The following is a 20,901-nucleotide window of genomic DNA, read 5'->3' as shown; positions in this document are numbered from 1 at the left end:
TATTTTAAAACTGGAAGGAACATTAGAAATCAGCCAGCCAACTTCATTTACCCAAGATAAACCTGAAGCCTAGAGAGGTTCAATGACCTAACTCACCTGGTTTAGTGATAAACACTGAATTGAATAGTGTTCATAATTATAAAGATATAACAAAGATGTATGCTCGGATGGAAAGAGTTTGGGCATTTGAGGCAGCCAGACTTTGTAATGGCGTACTCACAAGCTGTGGGACTTTGGTGTTTTTAGTTCCCACACTTGTTAAATAGTAACAGTATGCACCTTGCACAGCCGTGTTAAGTTTTAGATGGTGTTTGTCAGATGCTTGGCAGCGTAAAGCTTGACATACCATAGGTGTTCTGAGAAAGGGAGCTGCTGTAATTCTCATTACTTACCACATATGCACACTAGACTAACAAAATGCAAAATGCGTATTAACTGAACATATTAAAGAGGCACATAAAAAATAGCAACCTACGTTTATTATTGGTCTCACCTGCCCCATTTTTTCCATAGTAAATGCCTAACTATTAAAAAAAATCTCTAAAATATGTTGGTTGACTCTCTGCAATTCCTTAGTTAAGAATTCCCTACAGAGAAATACAAATCAAAACCACAGTAAGATAGCACCTCACACCAGTGAAAATGGCTAAAATTAAGTCAGGAAATGACAGATGTTGGCGAGGATGCAGAGAAATGGGAACCTTTCTACACTGTTGGTGGGAATGCAAGCTGGTGCAGCCACTCTGGAAAACAGTATGGTGTTTCCTCAAAAAGTTGAAAATAGAGCTACCCTATGACCCAGCAATCACACTACTGGGTATTTACCCTAAAGATAAAATGTAGTGATCCAAAGGGACAAATGCACCTGAATGTTTATAGCAGCAATGTCCACAATAGCCAAACTGTGGAAAGAACCTAGATGTCCATCAACAGATGAATGGATAAAGAGGATGTGGTGTGTATATATACAATGGAATACCACGCAGCCATCCAAAAAACCCCACACGAAATCTTGCCATTTGCGATGACATGGATGGAACTCGAGGGTATTACAGTAAGTGAAATAAGTGAATCAGAGGAAGACAATTATCATACGATCTCTCTGATATGAGGAATTTAAGAGGCAGAGCTGAGGGTCATAGGGGGTAGGGAGGGAAAAAATGAAACAAGCTGGGATCAAGAGAGAGACAGACCATAAGAGATTCTTAATCACCGGAAAGAAACTGAGGGTTGCTGGTGGGGGTGGGGATAGGGTGACTGGATTTATGGACACTGGGGAGAGTATGTGTTATGGTGAGTGCTGTGAGTTGTATAAGAATGATGATTCACAGACCTGTATCCCTGGGGCAAATAATACATTATATGTTAATTAAAAAAACTTTTTCCTACAGAACAATTTCTTTTCTCTTACTATCAAGCATCATGGCCATTTTCCTTAATACATGTTATCATTGGAAAAAGTACAATAGATAGAGATTGTACAAGTGCTTTTGCTGAATCTTCTTTTTAGCCCTGAAATATATTCAGGAAGTTGCATGTATTTTTTTTTTCCAGCTTTCTTTAAGGGCGTTTGCGTCTTTTCCTAAAAGCAGAATTAGATAATTCTGACCAATTTATTATGATCAATTAAATTTGATTGACTGAACTTTAAAAATTGTACTACTAAGTATTAGCAAAACCACATTTCTTGTTAACAGTTCTAGAAAATCATAATAGTTTGTTTTGTTAGGTAAACATTCAGTGACACCAGCACTTTTCTCGCCTTTTCAAAGTAAAATGATAAATTGGAAACAGTATTAAAGCAATCTTTTCTAATATTCCCAGAATCCTGATCTGTTATAATTCTAAAGGACAGATATGGAGTAGCAAAGAAATAATCTCATTCATGTTATAACACAGTGGTACATCAGACCTTACTCCCTTCCCTATCATGATGACAAATGATCACTAAATGAACACTGCTCTCACTTACCTAGCAAAGAATGTTACTTTCAGAGATAATACATTGTCTTATTAATATGTCAGTAGTAACATTCACATGAAATATAAGTATATTGGATAGGTAGCTGAAGGATGTTACATCTTTTAAAGCCACTGAGAAATAAGGGTTTGTGGACATTATCTTTTGAGCATTTGTGTTCTATTACTAAGGGAATGACCTAAATATTATTGGAAAAATCTGAAACGTTCAAAATAAGTCTGACCACTGATATTACATTGGCCTGAAAGATGAAGTATTCCTATGTGTCAGGAAAATGACTCTATGCCGTATGGTATGGTTTGGTGCATCAGTGTGGGTGAAAAAGAGAAAGGTGTGTTGATTGATGTGTAGGATGTAGCAGTATATTAAACATCATCAAATAAACTTTTTATGTTAGGGGTAGCTTTAGAATTACAGGAAAGTTACAAAAACAGTGCAACATTCTGATACACCTCCCACTTACTGTCGCCTACTGTGAACATCTTACGTTACCACAGTGCATTTGCTACAACTAATGAACCAACTTCAGTACCTTTCTGTTAACTCAAGTCCACACTCTGAGTTCATGGTTTTCCATCATGTCCTTTCTTCCCTTCTAGCATTCCATCCAGTAGAACATACTACATTTAGTCATCCTGCTCGTTAGGCTACTTTTGGCTCTGACAGTTTGTTTTTGATGACCATGACATTTTTGTGGAGTACTAGTCAGGTATTTTGTAGAATGCCCTTCAATTGGGGCTTACCTAACATTTTCACATGGTTAGACTATGGGTTTTCAGAGGTAAATTACAAAGATAAGTGCCCTTGGATGAGATCATATCATACCAAGGCTATATGCTATCAATATGTTATTTCTCCTGATGTTAACCTTTATCACTGGGCCAAAGTAGTAGTTGCCAGATTTCTCCACTGTTATGTAAATCTTTCCCCCACTTTTATACTCTGCTTTTTGGAATTAAGTGATAAATCATAGCCCACACTCAAGCAGTAGGAAATTAAGCTCCACTTCCTTAAGAGACAAAGTAGCTATATAAGTAGCTATGTGGAATTCTTCCACATAAGAGATATGTTTCTTCTCTCCAACTTATTTATTTATCATTTTCTAATTTATATTGGGACTCATGAATATTCCCCTTTTTTTTTTCCAAATCTAAATCAGTGGGAGCCAAGAAATATATTTACACCTTTATAAAAGGTAATAAAAGATAATTTGGCACATTTGACATGGTGCACATGAATACCATTTGTTGTTGGACATGATAATATATTCCATAATTTCCTCAGAATTCATCTTCCTTTAGATATATTACTTCTTAACTTGCCATGACTGGAACTGTATGCACAATAGAGTTTCCCTGAGAGCTACAAGTGTCACATTGTAGGTGGAGCCCTCTTTCCTACTTGGCCTTTTCCTACCTCTCTTTCCTATAATGACTGTGTCTTACACATGATATCATTCTTCAGCAAGTGGTGTAGAGACAAGATTATAGTGTAATCGTTTTCCTCTCTAAAGAACCAAGATAACTCATGATACACAGAGCTCTTCTCTACAATAGATGACTTTTTTTTTAGTAATCGCAAAAACAAAGTTGCAGCTCATAAGTTTCTAAAGAAAGAAATGTTTCATTTTCAACCCCTAAGAAGTAGTTTTAAGAAGCAGTATAAGGAAACTCAGTCTTCTTTTGGAGGGGGAGGTGCCCAAGAAACTCTTATTTTTACTTCTGATTAACCAGAACAGAACTGTGTGCTATAACGTAAAGTTGATCTGCTCTAATTTCACTTGGGGGGGGAAAAAATCAATCAAAGCAAAAAGCATCTTATTTTGTCCTTGGAAGAAACCTGAATATAGTTCTTTGTCAAGAATTTGCCCAGTCCCAATTTTAACCCCTACCAAGGAAATAAATTCCTTACAATCAAAGGCAAGGCAAAGGATAATTGCATCCAGAACAACCCCGTCAGTACGCTAACTCTGAACCAGCCCCACAGACAGCTTTTTAGTTACTACCCAGGCCAGAGAGAGAGAGTCAGACAATAGACTGTTTCAGAGGTCAGTTAAGGAGACAGCCTCCCACTTAGGATTGCTGCCAGGGACGTACAATCCACTGTCTGACATCTGGGCTCTGCAGCTGCCAAGTCTGCCCCTTGTGTGGCCACAGGTGTTAGCTATAACTCTGAGACACGTGGGGGAGAAGGAACAGGAAGGGCAATGTCAGTTTCACTGTGTGTATGTGTGTCCATATGTACAGTTTTAATTTTATCTTTAATTTTTTATTTTAATCTTTTCAAAGGTACATCATTTATTTTGTTTCAAAATTAATGTATTTCTGCATAATGGCAAAGAACATCTGGGAGGCTTCCAAAGAAGAAGCTTTTGTTCAAGAACAAGGGCATAACAAAGCCGAGATCTTACACCTGTAGGGTTCACCGTACACTAATATGGTGTGTGTGTCATTGTTAGCTTCATTTGAATAGGCCTTCTTAGGACTGAAAAGAAAGAAAATGGAGCTAAAAAGCAAACAGGCAGCTGGTCTAAGTTAAACCCTAAATACTTACCTTCTCCCAAAAGCCACCTCCACCCCGACACCCTTGTTTGGGATGTTCACGAGAATTTGTGTTTATCAATAGGTGTATAAGTACAGCCTGGGACACACTGTATCTACTTCTTTATTTCACACTACACCAGCCATAACAATCAGTAAACACAGCTTAAAGAGGCAACACAGGAGACGTATCTCCTACTTGGGGGGGGCAAATCTAGAATTCCCCACCTCAGGTAAGCATTTGAGGTTCCTAACCCTGAAGATATGGGCAGTAGTAGAAACAAAGATGATTAAGAAAAGGGAATGACACTGGTAAGAAATACAAAGAGCCAATAGTCAACAGCATTTAAAAATACAGATATCTCTATAGCCCCAGAATTAAATATACACTTCCTCCTTTTTTTTGCCTACTTCATAGTCTGAAATAGAATTTAATGGAGGAAAAGGAATGTTCAGATTTCATCTTCTCACGGAATCTCTTCTAAGGAGAAATGCTTGAATCCTTAAGCCAACGTTTCTCTACCTGTTAAAACCAATGCACCCTACGGTTTTGTTTTGTTTTGTTTTGTTTTCCACTGTATCTCTTATATATTTTACCAGTTGGGAACATTTTTGACAGGCTCTACTTTATATTTTCTATTAAAAAGACAGTAGGTAAATTGAATATACTTTTTCCAAGTACAGCCCACAACCCCATTTCCCTTAAGAATCTATGCTCTCTTACTGACTTTCCGTCTGACTTATGCTTGGCACATAAATCCTCGATCGGGCTTCATTGAATAAATGAGTGAACCAATGAAATAAATCGTTAAGTTATCTATAAAGGAGACTTCCCAAAAGCAAAGGAATAGAATTTCAAAATTTCTGTAGCTTTTCAGGCCCCAGTAAGATCATTGCTGTGTTTATACAGCTGAAAGTAATACCTAGTTTACCAAGCCTCTACAAATTGTGCCTTTTGTCTGTTTTGGGTATTCTCCATGTTTTTCAGGTTGTGTTTTCCTCTGCCCATAATGACTATGTATGTTCTCATGATGAGTAAGAACTGATTCTAGACAATACAGTATATTTTGGTGCTGTGTATTAACTCATTTGAGGTTTTATCTAGCTGCCAACTTTCCCTTGTGTGTCCTTGATTATTTTTGCCTATATTTTTGCCCTGGAATTTATTAATCCTATATGACCTACCCTTGAAAAATGTCTCATCTTTCTTATGCTTTCCTAGGCACATCTGAATATTTCAAATGCACTTGGTTTAGATAAAGACATTTTTCTAGGATCAGGAGCATACCTTTCCTTTAGAACTCTTCTGTATCTCTGTCTTACATTTCCTACCCAATCAATTCTCTTCCATCATCATATGAACATGTTTAGATCCTTTCCCTCTAACTCCAGCTGTGAACTCTTTTTCCATCTATTTGGAGTCAAGTTTCTTGAGTGGTCTATTTTTGTATCTGTACTTATTTTCTGCTCACCCATTAACCCTCTGATTTCCCATCCTTGGTTAGAACCTCCACCAAACTGCTTCCTATGGAGCCACCTCAGCCTGCCAACTGCCTGTGCCTAGTTCTTCCAGGCAGTCCCCACTATCCGTTACTTTCGCTGTCCTGAAACTCTTCACCCGTGATTGCTGTGACACTTGCCTTTCTGGTTTTCCTTCCATCTCTGTGACCATTCCACCTCATACTAGTGGCAACTGCTTTTCCTCCGTTCCACCCCTGAATTGTTGGCGCTCTTCTGTTCCCTGTCTTCTCCCCACAGAGTCCTATACGCGTCTGTCTGCTACTGCTGACACCCAAACTGATCTCTAGCCCGGGACTCTAAGTTCTGCATCTGTCTACACAGTCTGTTATCAGACACCTCTCTTGATGCTTCCTCTCAGCTTCTTGAGCAAGACCAGGGTAGCTGTTGTTTGCGTCTGTTCTACCCTCTTTCATCGCCCTCCTCTTCTGCATCCATTTTCTCTGAGGAATCCCTTCTTCACTCCATATGGAGTGAAGTCCTCATGGGAAACAGCACACTTGTTCCCACTCCTGGACCCCACAGGGCCAGACAGACACCCTGACCGGGTTCAGTCAGCATCCCTCTTCCCGACTGATACTAATGGAAGCAGACAGTGGCACCTCTTCTTGCTGGTCAGCCCTATCTTCCCTTTGTGTTTCCAAGTCCTGGCATATCATCTGAGTCCCTGGGCTACAGTAGCAGGAAATTGAGGAGTCTATCCATTCTTCCTTCTTACTCTACTCCATACTCAACTGCTGATAAACTTTTGTGAATTATCATAAAGTCTTGTCTCTCCAACTTGTGTGTCTTCTCCATACCTACGGCTCCTATTCTGGTCTCTGTCGTCATCATTTCTCCTAACTGATCTCCCTGCATCTTTGACACTATAGACAGGAAGAACTTATTTAAAAACAGATTTAAAACCCTCAGTAGCTCTCCGGTATCCTCTAGAGAACTGAAGAGCCTGAAAGCAAATAAGAGCCCTCGATCACCTCTCTAGCCTCCTCTCAAATCTTGTCCCATGTGCTCTTCCCTAGTAAGCAGAGCATGCCATGCCTCCTTCAGCACGCTCACGTTCTGTTCTCTGTGCTTGGAATGCTGTGATCTTCCCTTCTATTTTTTTTTTAAATTTTATCGCTGTTTGTTTGTTTTCCTGGTGATAAAATATTTATTAAGGTTTACTTTAGGGAATAGAGTGAATATAAAATTCAGGATAACAATATGAAGTAATTTAATTTCAATCCTTTCAAAGTCAGCCCAGCCCTCAATGCTCTGCAGATGTCAACCCACTGGTGAGACTCACTAAAAGCAGTCCGACAACTCCAGAAGAGGCTTTTCGTGAACATTTCCAGCTAGAGCATCGGAATACCTTTTAAGTGCAAAACCACACTACACTTGTGCAGCAGCAATGCATTCATATGGTTCTCATTAGTCATTAGGAGTGAAATCACATAAAACCCCAGAAAAAAAACACACGATGGAGCTCACAAAATATGCTTAAAAATGAACCTGTCCTTGCAAAACACACACTGTAATGGAAGAAAAGACATTTTTTAAAGTACTGTGCACACTATTAGGAGATGTGTGCATTCCAACAATCTCCAGTGGACTAATCTGTGGCTAAATTATTTTACAAGGTTTCGTTCAATTATCACCTCCTCTCGGAAACCCTTCCTTATTCCTCCTAAGCTGGATTGGATGTCCTTCCACATGCCTTGGCGATCCTTTGTTCTCCTCTCTCAAGGTTCTAGACCACAGTATGACATTGTTTGACTAAGTCATAACTCTGTGAATGGATCCTAACCTGTATTTCCATGCTTAACATGATGCTTGACACAGTGTGTGTGCTTGATATAAGTCGGTTGAAGGTGAAAATCATTGAATTACCACCAATTTGAGGAAATGTAGAAGGTTCTTATCCCATCTACATTAGAATTTGCCCTTCAGTTGTGTTGGAAGCCTATAGGCAACCTTTTAGATGTTCATACTAGAATATGCCATTTCCTTAATGTTCCCAAATTTGTATCCCAAATAATTAGCCTCTTAAAAAAATTTTTTTTAGCTTCTTAAAAATTTTAAAAGTAGAAATGTACCTTTTGTTTGGTTAGCTATATCAGTAACAATACAATAAAACTTTTGTATTTATCTTAACCTTTTAGTGTTAACTCTTTCAATTTTGGAGGTATAAGTGACTATGACTATTATACCTTGGGTTTTATTATTTGGTTTTCTTTAATGTACACATGGAGGGAACTTTCTTCTGCCTTCTATTAAATTGGCATTGATAAGTCTTAATTATATGGCTCTTTTAAATCATGGATTTTTTTTAGAATTAAACATATAACGTAAAAATTGAATGCTTGATGTTTTAATGCACTGTGGCATTTTGTTTCCATGTAACCTAACCTTACTGAAGGATGTAGAAATATTAACCCTTTTGATAGTGGTCTGCATTTTTGAAGAATAGGTCATTTTACTTTTGAGGAAAAACAAATAATTATCTGAAGAAAGAAGAGACTCATGTTGATTTTTCATGTAAGTAAAGAAGGTTCTAAAATATTCTTTAACTAGTCCATTCATTTGGTAGCCAGTTTACTGCATGAATTCAACTTTTTAAAATTTCTGTAATGAATTATAATGATTCTGTACAATATTAGTCAGTGGAGTACCTAACCGGTGTGGTCACATTGGTAATTGCAACCTCTAAACTTCCCCACAGAGACAAAGATGCAGATTTACATCATTTTCAAAAAACAAGGAAAGCATTAGTAGCCAGTCTCTTAAAATTTTCATTCAGTCTATAAAAAGAGAAATAAATTCCAGTTATGCTGGCTAGCAAAATTCTGCATTTCTGTTGTCTAAATAACAGCTTACAAATATTTTATAACATCAAGTAATAAAATATTTCATGAGATAAGCTTCTTAGCAGAAACAGTCTCCAGAACTAAACTCAAAAGTAAGTTCTTAATCTTTATTACCTTCCTATTCTTGATTAAAACATCTTGTTAAATGAGTATCAAGGGTCAATAGTTTCTTTCCCCGCCCCAGCTGAAAAACGATCTGTGGAAACTATCTCTGCTCACTTAGGTTTACCACCCTATAATTTTAAGTGACTCTAAGTTTCTATACTTGGCAATGTGCACCCATCAGAAAGGGACTGTAGGCATAAAGCCCTCCCTAAGCAAAGCAGTTGTCTCCAGGGTATGGGTTATTTCCATTCAGGCTTCTCTAGTGTTCCTGGAGATACACTTGAGGCATTATTTCTTTTTTCATGTTGATTGTGATAAGAGCCTCATTTCCCAGTGCACTCTATCACTGCCCCGCAGGTGGGAGACCACTGGGCTTACTGCTTTTGTTGTGCCTAGGACAGCAGTTGCGATATCCTTCAGCCTGGGTGTGCTTTGTTACGCCTGTTAAGTACAAAATGCCAGAAATGTACCTAGTGCCTGACAAAACATAAACCACAAAAGACAAGAGCTCTATCCTTACCACCTTTCATTCCAGAATATAAAATAGCAGGTAGCAGTAACTATCAGGCTGACCACCAAAGACAGGTTTGACTCTCATGAAATGCCTGGTGAGTCAATTTACATGAAAATCATGTACAGAGGGGGCTGGGAGGGCATATGGTGGTAAATGGAGGAACCCAAGAACATTTTTTGAGAGCTAGGTTTTGGGGTTTTGGGGGGTTTTTTTGTTTTGTTTTATTTTAATTAATAGGTATTCACCTTGCCTAAAGTGTGTGCTATGAAACACGTGATATTAAAAGACTGGGCGGGGTGGGAGGTAGGCCAGAAAGAGTCTATAGCACCTAGAAATGAAGCCATAGTCTCCTGAGACTAGCCTGGAAATAATGAGCTACTTAGTACTTGTGTCATTCCTGGCACCACTCTCACTATTAAACCTCATTTCCCAAGAGTATCCAGTCAGGCCAACGTCTCTACTGCATACTCAGGCCCCCACCCCATCTCCTTTCTATCACCACAGCACTCCTCTACGAATGCTGTTTCTCTTTCTTGCACTCTTCTGTTCTTCTTATTTACATTCTCCCCACCACTCAGTACAGCTCAAGGTCTAGCTCCCTCATAAACATTCCCCAAATGGGGAGTTCACGTACCATGCCAGAGCCCCAGTGGCAATCTGATTTTCTCATGGGTTCTTCCACTTATTTTCTGAAGAGATTGTGGGGAGACGAGTGAATCTTGACTTTCTAAAATCGTAAGATACATCAGGGAAAGCTGCTCATTATTTTTTTTAACTATTTAAACACATTTCCCACAGCTGGTACTCCATAAATACCTGACTTCCAAACATTATTCTAGTTCTTGATCTTAAATGACTGACCATCCACGCTTGTCTCAAAGATCTGCAACACCAAACTAAGACTTGCTGTCACCACTGTCATTAGAGATTAATTATCGTTTCTTCCACTTCTTGCCTACTTGCTGTTTTCATGTGTTCTTCAGGATACACATCCTCCCCCATAGGTCTTCTCCCCAAAATTATCTCGCACCAGCAGCTAACAAGTTGACTTGCTACACCCCTCTTCTGTGGACAGACCTTTTAGCTCTATACTCTACCTTTCCCTATTACTTGGAGGGAGAATTTTGTTTTTCCTACTTAGAAAATGGCACTCTTCCTGGTACCAGCCATGACCGCTACTAGATGGAGCTTTTTTTGTTTTGTACCTTTGTGAATGAAAACTTAGGGGCAAAGGATGAAAATCAACAGTATTTATGAATCAGTTTTAAAAAGGACTCTGCAGGATGGGGGATATAAGGTCTGCCTCTGGTTCATTGATAATTTAGACCAGCGAAATACCCCTGTCCTAGAGAAATTTTTGAAGAACATGATTGATTGCAGAACTGTTTCATCATCATCAGAAATGTTTGTTAAGCACCTCCTTTTTTTCTTTGTTATTTGCAACAATTTAATCATGTGTCACTTCAGCTTAGATTTGAAGCATAGTATTACTCCCTCTTGAGGGGCTTAATGCATTCTGAGCGGACAGATAGAGCATGGAAGAATGGAAGGATGGATAGATAAGTGAAAATCTCTGTCATGCCTACTGATAGTGACTGACCAATGAGAGTATTGTTAGCTTTGATTTGTACAGTAGTGATCAAAGTTTTATGCCACTGAACCCACCAACTACTACATTCCTCCTCAACAAAAGACAGTTGACAGGGTGAATGTGATGAGAAGCTATTCAATGTAAGCAGTGATAGTTTTAATTTTCATTTGCTAAATCCTTCTTAAATACTAAGCATTGTTCTGAGTACCTTACTTTTTAATCTTATTTTACCTTTCAAAACTCTAGTATTGCCAAGAGGTAGAAACAACTCAAATGCCCATCAACAGAGGAACTGACAGACAAAATATACATACAATGGAATATTCATAGGAAGGAGTCCTATATCCATAGGAAGGAGTCAAGTTCTGATACATGCTGCAATGTTAGATGAACCTTGAAAACATTATACTAAGTGAAATAAGCCAGACACAAAAGGACAAATATTGTATTATTCCATTTGTATGAAATATCTATAATAGGCAAATTCATAGAGATAGCAAGTAGGTTAGAAGTTACCAGAGACTTTGGGGGTAGAAAAGAAGGGATGGCAGTTATTTGCTTAATGAGTATTTCTATTTGGGGTAATAAAAAATTTTGGGAATAACGGTAATGGTGGCACAGCATTGTGAATGTAATTGTTACCACTGAATTGCATCCTTAAAAATGGCAAATTTTATGTTATTTAAATATTTCTTCCAAAATAAAAAATTGTGGAAAAATGCTCTTATTAACCTAATTTGAAATTTGAGTACCTCAAGAATGTTTAAACAAATAGGCGTCACATATTCTAACCTAAGAAGAAGTATAGGAGAAAGTATATGGCACTGATTCACGGTCTCAACAATATCTAGGCCATCCTTTCTTTAAATCTTGGCTTTCCCTAACAATTGCAACATGGCTGCTGGAACTCTACATATTGCTTTCATGTTCAAGGTAGAAAGATGAAGAAGGGGATGCAAACAGTCTGATCTTTTTCTTGTATCAGTAAGAAACAAAAGCTTTTCTTGTGCCCCCAATAAATTTCCACCTACATCTTACTGGACAGAACTGTGCCTCGGGCTGTCTCTCTAGCAACAAGGCACAGGAGGGCTGTCAAAGGAGTATCTAGCTTTCTAGCTCTACCAGGGAGGCAGCAAGAAGACGGGTTGGAAATATCTGTTAAGAAATGAATGCTATCTGGCACAATGACAAAAATGAGGAGCAGAAAAGTTAATCAGAGTTTCTCAACCTGGCAGTTGACATTTTAGACTGGATAATTCTTTGTGGTGAGGGGCTGTCCTATGTCTGGTAGAATATTTAGCAGCATCACTGGTTTTTATCTACCAGATGCCAGTAGTTCCCGCCCACCCCCCACCGCAATTGTGACCGTCAGAAATGTCTCTAGACATTATCAAATGTCTTGGGGGAGAGAGCACAAAATGGCCACCAACTGAGAAGCTCCAGGGTAGATGACTGGCCAAAGTCTCATTGCTGAGAGATGGTAGCGCTGAGGTTTGATCCCAGGACATCTGAATTTAGAGCCTTTCCTATGGGCCATTCTTCTGACCACCCTATGCAGTTGAGTAAATGGGCTTGTAATGAACAGAAGCAATGGGTCAAATGAATTAACCACAGACTGGGTTAATGAGACACCCATGAATTCTGCACTGACTCTCCACATGCTTTTCCTGAGCACTTGTTACTTAGCCCCAACCTTTTACAGTTTCAAAGGTAATAGCAGGCGTATGATGGAGAAGCAGGGATCAAGGAGCTGTCCCAGCTGCTTTCAAGAGGGCAAATTGGTTCCTGGGAAAGCAAAAATGTCTTAGGCAATTAAATGGTTTGTGGCCCTCTGAAACTCTGCCCTATCCAATAGATCTTATCTCAGTATTTAATTTCTCCATAAGGGAGTATTTAATTTTTTTTTTTCTCTTTTGAGAAGGCATAATGGAAAAACACATTGAGAAACAGTGCTGTAGGCTAAGGTACTAGGTGGAGCAAGGAGTTGTTTCAGAAAAGGTGAGAAATGCTATTACCTAAAATGAGACGGTAGGGGATATCTAGAATGTGAATGAATGGTGAGTGGATTTTAGGAATCCTGGGGGTGTTTTCATTAGAGTATCCCTTTAGCCATTGTTCCAGTCACTAGTCACCCCAATTAAATCACTTTCATGTCCCCCTATTCATGAATGTAATAAACATTTATACTTATATCTTTTTTAATCACCACATTAGTTTCATTGGGCTATGCCTTTCCAACAAGTAAACTGCCCCCTCTTCTTCAGGTCCTCGTTATTCAAGGAGGCATCTCTCTAACGTTTTAAGGAATAAAAGTGTCTAGAAATACAGTTATGGTATTAAAATTTCTTGGGATCACCAGCTAATTATTCACACCATATAATAATATGGAAGTAAACAAGCTTAAAAGCCATAAAATTCAATGGATCTTGGTTTGATCCCCTAACTTTGGGCCAATTATAGAATCTCACTGAATCTTCATTTTCTTATCTATGAAATGGGCATAATGTTTACTTCATAGTGTTGAGATGAGAATAAAGGAGGTATTTACATGTCCCCCACTTGGCAGACAGTCCAGCCTATAGTCAATGGCCAGTATGTGGCAATTATTGGAATAATATTGGTAAATAAAACTTAATAGATTTTTTTTCTTTCTTTCTGATAGAAAAAGGATAGCAGTACAAGAAAGGACTGGCTCAAAGCAAAGTGATCCAAAAAGTTCCTCTTCAATCAGAGTTTGGCTCAGGACAGTAGGCCAGGATTGAATGGACATGTTCCGAACCCAACCATGGTTCTTGTTTAACACAAAGACAAGATGCCTAAAGTTCATCCAGGAGAAAGGCAACCATGGCCTCTCTTCCCCGATATTCCTTCCTAAGCTGATGTTGTCCAATGCTTAGTAACCATCCATTTCTCAACCCTCTTTTAACAAGTTAGGAATATGGTACCTATCTTTCCTATTGAGATCGTGAAGACCAAATCCATTCATTTATATCTATTCCACACAAGGCAGAAGGCAGCACAGTCCCTATCCACACAGAGTTTACATGCGACCCAATGCCATACGACCTTCCTTATTTCAAACCCTTTGCTTAGTGCTTAACACCTAGTAAACACTCAAGAAATAACAGTGGTTTATTTGTTGCTTTGTTATTCTCCAAAATATATAAACTTTAAAATTCACTGTAACAATGTAATGCTGACTGCTGACCTTAGTGAAGGGGGTGTTCATTGTTGCTTGGGTATCTGAAGTGGGTGGTTTGGATGAACCAGCTATACTCTTGGATACACAATTCAGTTTTCTACTGATAGAGGATAATAACGTGTTCAGAGAATACTTGCTTTTTAGGATGGATCAGGTAGAGGTAGAAACTACATGACTTTTGAAAGAAACTGTTGTTTGTACTTTTTTAATCTCTTATCTGAAAATTATTATTTGGTTGAGACTTCTTCCTTGAGTTACTAAAGCTATAGATGGGGTTTTGGAGAGGGGATGTGTAATTATTTTCCAAACCCTATTTTCGACACCTTTTCTAAGCTGTTAAAATATATGTGAGATATTAACATTAAGGATATACAGAAAAATATTCCATAGCTTTATTTTATATTTATGACTTTATCTGGCTGTAAAGCAAATGGCTCATGGAATATTGTAACAGTCACTTTTATATTGAGAGTCCTAGTTTAAAATCACTATAACAGGTACTACCAACGACTTGATTTGCCAGAAAGGCACATATTCTAGACAAATTTTGGCCTAGGGAACTGCTATTAATTCCAATACACGAAGAGTCACAGGATAATCTTACAAAATGTTCACAGCTAAGCACTGGATTTTGTCTTCTCTGACACGACTAGGTTCCTTAAACAATTCCTTCCTACACAGAAGTGGCATTAGACCTGAATTGTTGCTAGTCCCAGCTATTTGATTTGGATATCTTAGTATCTTTTAAATATATATATATTTATCTCTTCTGAAACATCATTTTCCTTCAAATCAACCTAATTCAACCTCTTCTCCTGTCCCCTTATAGTATTAATTTTATCATATATCAGGTTTGTTTTGTTTTGTTTTTCATTTTCATTTTTGTTTTTGTTTTTAACTCTGAGAGTGTAATTGTCTAACTATAAAGGTGAAAGTTCAAAAGTCATGAAGTGCTAGGGCTAAAGTTCTTCCAACACCAGTAAATCCCCCTTATGGGCCTTTCTGCATACTCCAGTGCTCATTTAACAACCCAACTAGACATCCTCCATCCTTTATAGGAAAGCATTAATTTTTGGTTTCCTGGCTTTGACATGATTATAATCAATTACTTCTTTTACTTTAGAATTTCTGGTTCATTTTTTTTTTCTTTCTACCTCATCCCCTTTATTCTAAGGCAGGGTGGGTTTGGAGATGATTTATACTGAAGAAGAAAAATATAGAGCCCTAAACTGAAATTCCATGGGATTTGAGGTAGGTTTCCTTAGATCCAGAATGATGCTGTTGATTTGTAGATCCATACCTTTTGATTTGTTGGACTTGGTAAAGAATTCTCATCTTTCTGCTACTGGCCTTTGTGATCCAGTAGAATGAACAGAGATCCTCAGAAAATGTCCCTTAAATAAATGTAATAATAAATGTTCCTTAAAGTATGTATTGTATCCCCATATTTTACATTATTTAACATATCATACAATTTGAGTTCTGCCTTGTAGATGCCAGTGCCTGGGCATTTGATCATTCTAGTTATAACTTCCAATAGGCATGGTATCAACCTAGCCAAAGAGGAATTATTATTTTCTTCTATAAAAGTCATGAAGTGGACTCCAAGATCATGACCTGAGCCCAAGGTAGTTGCTTAACCAATTAAGCTGCCCAGGTGCCCCTAAAAGACCATTTTGTTTAATGGCGCACCTGGGTGGCTCAGTTAAGTGACCAACTCTTGATTTTGGCTCAGGTCATGATCCCAGAGTCCTGGGATCAAGCCCTGTGCCTGGCTCCCTGCTCAGCAGGGAGTCTGCTTGAGATTCTCTCTCCCTCTCCCTCTGCCCCTTCCCCCTCACACATGCACACATGCTCTCTAAAATAAATAAATCTTTTAAAAAAAGGAACATTCTATTTAATTAAAAATCACATAATAAAACCTACACTCAACATTTTAAACACACATTTGAAAAAATGTTACATACAGAGCTAAGGCTAAAGAAATACAATTGACCTTGGAACAGCACAAATTTGAACTGCAAAGATCTACTTAACACATGGATTTTTTTCATAAATACAGTACAGTACTGTTAATGTATTTTCTCTTATGATTTTCTTAATAACATTTCCTTGTGTCTAGGTTACTTATTAAAAGGATAACGGTATATAATACATACATAAAATATGTGTTAATTGACCATTTATTTTATCAGGAAGTCTTCCAGCCTACAGGCTGTTAGTCGTTAAGTTTGGGGGGGAGTCAGAAATTATACATGGATTTTCAACTCTGTGGGGTTGGGCACCCCTAACACCCACAATTGTTCCAGGGTCAACTACACGTGTTTTTCCGTGGAGTTAAATACCTCATGAACATTAGCTGTTCAGTCACTGTGATTCAAACTCAGTATTTTCCTAGATTTCAGTAGATCCCAACTTAAGCCTTCCAGGGTTATCCATCTGAAGTTCTTTGAGGAGGTTTCTAGAAAGCTTACATCTTTCCCTAGAAACAAGGATCTTCACCTGCTGGTTCTCAATTTAAAAGGGAGAAGAATTTTATTTGCCATTCCAAGAATAAAGATCTATTTGCTTTCCTAAACTGCCATTTTCTCCTCTAACCTAAAGCACACAGAAAGTTAAAAAAACAAACACTGTGATACCACCAAAACTAATCAAAAAGAAATTTCACTGCCACTTCTCAAATCTCCACAACTTCCCTGTATCTACTCTGGCTTCCATCTGCCTTATTTTTAAGATGAATCTCTTTCCTCTGAACCCCTTAAACAACAACAGCTCACTCAAACACGACATTACATAGTATTAAAGTAGAAATAGGAGATGGTTTCCATCCTTTACTATCATTTTTATAGTGCATTTTATCTACCAGAGTTACTTAATAACTTAGTAAACTTGGCCTAAATGTAGCTGCTCATAAGGACATTAAGAACCTCTACTGGTGACCCCCTCTAAGGAAACGACAGCAAAATTCCCCAGAACGTTGCCTGCTTGGAAAGCCATCTAAAAGTTTAGTGCTGAGGAAGGGACACTGAGTGTTTGGCAGCTTGGAATGTGTTCCTCTCGAGAGACTGCCCATGTGCAGAGTTGGCAGAAGGGGACCTGGACAGGCATCAGACGCTCCTCCAGCCACTCAGAATTAGGGGTCTTGACAGGTGGGGGAGCAGTGAGAAGAGGAAGCGGAAACTGGTTGATTCATGCTCCTCTGGCTTGTCTCTTGTCTCTAGGCACAGCCCAGAGATGCACCGGCAGGTGCAGCTGGAGAGATCGAGAAAGGCCTTTGTCCTTGCTATTCACTAACAACCAGATTTGAGGTGACAGGTGCAAAATAGGCAGGACTTCAGGCAGGCTTGGAAGGATCTTAATATTCTGAAACTTATTCTTGATTAGCACACTGGAGGTTTGAATCATTTGGAATTTTTAAAGAAAGAAATATGTGGATTTTCACTGATCCTATGGGCGTTTTGAGGAGATCTTCACCCCCTTCTCACAATAAAATGCTTAACTTTCGTTTTAATATCTAATGCTAAACATTTTTATTTCCTTTTTTTTTCCTTTAAGGAAAGATCATTATTGTCTATGAGGAAATGATGGGCAATAACAAATCTCTCAAAATCTGTTTTTAATGTGCTGTTAGAAAAAAAATCATGTGAATTTTTTTACCTCAATCATGCTGGAAAAAATTTGTGGCTAAGGATGATGTGGAAAACTTCAACATTAAAAATAATATGCTAAGTAATCCAAAAGGGAAATTAATTTTCGCTTCGAAGGTGTTCACTAGCACAAACACTAAAATAATGAGTGACTGGGCTCTCCTGAGAAAATGCCAACTGTTGCTGCTTCCCACAGGGCTGTAGGTGTAACAAGCTTCTCTCACTGCCCTAACTTCTGACTCTGTGTCAGGAGACTTAAGAAGGACATCTCTTTCAGCAATTAAAAACAATCTATTGTGTTATTATATACCAACTTCTCCCACTGTTTTTTGTTGTTTTTGTTTTAAGATTTTATTTATTTATTTGATGGAGAGAGATACAGCAAGAGAGAACACACACAGGGGGAGTGGAAGAGGGAGAAGCAGGCTTCCCACTGAGCAGAGAGCCTAATGCAGGGCTCGAACCTAGGACCCTGGAATCATGACCTAAGCCAAAGGCAGACGCTTAATGACTGAGCCATCCAGGCACCCCAACTTCTCCCATTGTTAAGTCTCTAAGAATTAGCTGGTTTCCTTAACAAGTGAAACTGTCACTGCTATTGAAAAAGAATGACAGTAATACCAGGCAACTCAGACTGCAAAGGACATTTGAATTCATGGTATCCTCTAGAAGCAGCAGATATGATGGAAAACCCATTCACACCCCGATGCGGAGACCAAACCCCTCGGGGATTGCTTCACTGGAAATTTCAGGGCAGTATTTTCCCTCTTAGGCTTTGTAGCAGTTATGAAGTATGTGTAGCATAAATAATTTAAGTTCATCTTCCATAACGTCTCATGTTATTATATAAAAGGTAGAAATTGAAAAAGAGAAACAAAGGTCTTGAGCAATCCCTTAGATGAATAATCATTTACTGAAAAATTAGAAATTGACTCTGGGAAAGTCAGTTACGGAGCTGGCTTGTTGAAACCACCTACTTCCATGTGCCCTTCCCTCCAGGTTGCCTTATCTTCATGTCTCCTACCATTTAAGGGGCAATACAGCACTGCTGCTCTTAGCTCCGCACCTCCACTCTTGCCCATAAAATTCACAAATATCTTCATCTGTTAGTGTTTTTCAAAAATAGTAGCAGATGTGGACCATGCTGTGAATAATCTTAATAATACAGATTTTTTTTAAACTCACAGTCCCCCCTCCCCAAAAAAATACCTCAGGATAATTATATTCAAACTAGTGTCCCACTTTACTAAATAGCTGTTTTGGGGGGCACCTGGGTGGCTGAGTCAGTTGAGTGTCTGACTCTTGATCTCAGCTCAGGTCTTGATCTCACAGTTGTGAGTTCAAGCCCCACACTGGGCTTTGCTCTGGTGTGGAGCCTACTTAAAAAATATAATAGTAATTCCTGCTTATGATAAGTGGAGCTACATGCCAGAAGTCTTCCGGGGGTGGTACATGTTAAGGATGGAGAATCAAAACCTAAATGGCACAGAAGGTTAAAGGAGAAAAAAATACCCCTCTAAGTACATTTTTTTCTCTTGTGTTAACATAGAAATAAAAATGAAAGACACTAACTAAGATGCTCCCCAGGGTAGGGAACCTATGAAAACTTTAAAAAAGGGAGGGATAATGATTTCTTACAGCCAAGTCATCCCAAAAGAACTTTAAGAAATATCTTTCTTTATCTCTGACCCTCAAATTATCTAAAATGAATTTTGGGACATTAACCCAATTGTTTTATGTTTAAAAATACTTCTCCTAACAAAGCTAGTAGAAATAGAAACTATCAGATAAGATTGCAGAAATCCTAAGGTAGCTTCTAGCAACTATTGATAACCTTGCTGGAATGCTGGTATTATCTGCCAGTCTGCTTCTACTCCTTTCCACTCAGGTTCTCTGGTAACAGGCTCCCTTAAATTGAAATAACTGCTTTAGTGATTGTCTCTAGTCTTCCCCCTTGCTCTCCCTGGACTATATTATTAATTCTGTGCTATGCTAGGGACTGTTTATGTTGAAGGATTTCCTGAGGACTGCTGTGAGCATTGCCTATAAGGAATCTCCCCCCTTTTTTTTCCTCTTGCTGTATTTATGTAATTTATAATTTTAACCTATGAGTTAACTCAATGGAGATATTATTGAAAAGACTACTAGTGATATAGTATACTATGGATTACCATAGCTAATCCAAGTCATCATAATCTTTACCAGAGATTATTGGCTCTTGTGAACGAGTGAAAACAAATATTCTATGTATACAATTATTTTGATCTTAAAGACCACATGTATTAGAGAAAGACAAAATTAAGATTCTGTAGTTCCCTTTAAGACTCCAAAGTATCTTTCTTATAGTCAGACCTATGTACATATTTAATTGTACTTACTGTAGTTTCTATATAGCCTTGTATTTGCTGATATATAGATGTGATTAAACATGAATACATGTATCTAGACTTAGGCATGCATAGACATAAAAATAAAATTACAAATCTTGTAGTAATATAAACAATTATAGGTAAAATTTAATATGTCTTTTAAAATTAGACCTAAAGAGCATTAGAAGGATTTATTAAAAAGACAACTGGATTAGGCATTAAACATGATTTCTAGTGCCCCACCCTCAACTTTATCACAAATTGGGTAACTCATTTAGTGTTTCTTTTTTTTTTTTTTTAAGATTTTATTTATTCATTTGACAGACAGAGATCACAAGTAGGCAGAGAGGCAGGCAGAGAGAAAGGGGGAAGCAGGCTCCCTGCTGAGCAGAGAGCCCCATGCGAGGCTCGATCCCAGGACCCTGGGATCATGACCCGAGCCGAAGACAGAGGCTTTAACCCACTGAGCCACCCAGGCGCCCCTCATTTAGTGTTTCTGAGCCCCAGTTTCCTTATTTGTAATTGAAAATACAAAAATAATTATAGATACCTGACCCTTTATATCATAATAGGGCACCTTGTGCTCAA

The 20,901-nt window shown here is 38.3% G+C and overlaps 1 long non-coding RNA gene across 3 annotated transcripts in view; it reads right to left on the bottom strand.

The window, feature by feature from the left end:
• Positions 1 to 20,901, bottom strand: part of LOC132015920 (uncharacterized) — a 178,263-nt gene that overhangs the window by 88,462 nt on the left and 68,900 nt on the right. The window lies entirely within an intron of this gene.

Source organism: Mustela nigripes, chromosome 4 (assembly GCF_022355385.1).
Source record: "Mustela nigripes isolate SB6536 chromosome 4, MUSNIG.SB6536, whole genome shotgun sequence".
Lineage (NCBI taxonomy): Eukaryota > Metazoa > Chordata > Mammalia > Carnivora > Mustelidae > Mustela > Mustela nigripes.
The sequence above is the reverse complement of the archived record's forward strand: the minus strand, read 5'-3'. Positions and strand labels throughout refer to the sequence as shown.